Source organism: Aplysia californica, unplaced genomic scaffold (assembly GCF_000002075.1).
Source record: "Aplysia californica isolate F4 #8 unplaced genomic scaffold, AplCal3.0 scaffold00874, whole genome shotgun sequence".
NCBI classification, from domain to species: domain Eukaryota; kingdom Metazoa; phylum Mollusca; class Gastropoda; order Aplysiida; family Aplysiidae; genus Aplysia; species Aplysia californica.
This window is the reverse complement of record NW_004798144.1, coordinates 233,703-235,678: the sequence shown is the minus strand read 5'-3', so window position 1 is coordinate 235,678 and position 1,976 is coordinate 233,703.

The following is a 1,976-nucleotide window of genomic DNA, read 5'->3' as shown; positions in this document are numbered from 1 at the left end:
TCTTATCTTATCTTATCTTATCTTATCTTATCTTATCTTTTCTTATATTATCTTATCTTATCTTATCTTAGCCACAGTTGCCCATATCACATTATAGTACACGCGAAACCAACTGAGCGTACCAGCGTACCCACCCCATTACAGGACAAGCAGTTGTTGAGTAACACCCTGTAGAGGCCGGAAATCCGCTTCTTTTGGACGAAACGAAACCTATTGTGTATTGATCTCGATAGCCACAAGCAGGATCTATCGGACGCTATCTTGTGGGTGTTTACCTACTCGCATGCCTTACTACAAGATAGATGAAGTAGGTTAGTTGTAATGATTTTACCATCCTTCCGTCGTTACAATCTGCAATTAGATCAATGCTTGGCAACCTGGATATTTCGTAATTTTTGTGGGCGGTGGAGATCACCTGCGTAGTGACAGGTATTATTTATTGCCCCCCTCCCTAGGAAATTTTAGCCCAAACTGTAACTGTAACAACCACCCGTAAAAGACAGTCGCCTGTACAAACAGCCGATTCCCATTTCTTCCCTGTTTTTTTTTTTTAACGTTAAAATGACACATGGCCACTTTTCTCCTCAACACCGGGTGGCTATCTTAAGACAGTTTCAACTATACACTATACATGTTCATGAAGGTGGGTGGTACACGATTTCTAACCTCTCAAAGGTTGCAAAAGTGGGCAAAAAGTATTAGAAGGCTGACAAGCGCTGATTTATATCTAGATCTAGATCATAATTTTAGATAATTTAAATGGTTTTCCCTTTGGGCTTTCTTAAAGTATTAGCTAGAGTTTTACGGCACCTGCAACATGATACGATCATATAAGTGCCGAAGATTAGAGACGTTAGAAGAGAGTAACAAACACAAAAAAAAGAAGGAGTGATCAGATCGATAAATGTTTGATTGGGGGAAAAGGACCAAAATTACCACACCAGAGCACCCGCCGACCACCCGCTTCGAAAGGACTGTAAGGGTCAAACCTACACATACGCAATAACAAAATGTATATCCCATCAAAGAGACGGAGTCGGTGCCCCCGGTTTCGTCCCACTTTTTCGTTTCACTGTTTTTGTCCCACTTTCTACAACCACAAGTTCACCCGTTTTTGTCCCACATTTGCATAATATTGTAACCTATTACCACTCTACACTTATGATCGCTCACCATCCTTCTCTATGTATTACAACTGTTTGATTTCACAAACTTTTAACACAAATTTTCTTCCTGCACGAAGACTTAATACTTCTCTCTGGTGATGTGATTATAAACAATAATTTTTCTCCGGGCATCGTAAAACCAATTTGAAATCGGAGTGCCATTTGCAATAACCTATAAGTAATCAGATCAATGTGGGATGAAAACGGGCAAGAAGAACTTCAAATATGAAAATAGTGGGATGAAAACGGTTCTCCCCCGACGGATTATAGTCGATAACATTAATAATATCAAAAATGAATGATAATAAATAGCTTTTGTATAGTACATAACCTCACTCTTCAGTAAGCTCTATGCGCTTTACACTATATGATTATCCCCCAGCAGACCATAGAACACTCAGAGGAACATTCTCAGCTTCCCGGGAAGTATACAGTGCAAGCAGCTGATTAAGCGCTCAAACACTAACAAACGGACAAGATCTTTTACTGTCTATAATATAGAATACACCCTGGCACTCTCCTCCCCACACCCCATTTGAGAATCGAACCTCCTTCTTCTGCCAGGTAGGCAAAGAACTTAAAAACTATTATAATAAAACATAAGCCTGCAACGTATATAACATAGTCATTTCTTGCTGTTCTTTCTTTCATTAATAATAAATTTTTTTAAACGGCATCTGTTGGGTCGCGCAATGCGCCTCGCCGAAGAGCATAAAAGACGGGAGTTCGATTCCCTTAACTGGAGAATTTTTAATCGAGTGTCTCCGTCTTTCTGCAGCTGGGACTTTGTATCCTTCTCAACCCGGGCTC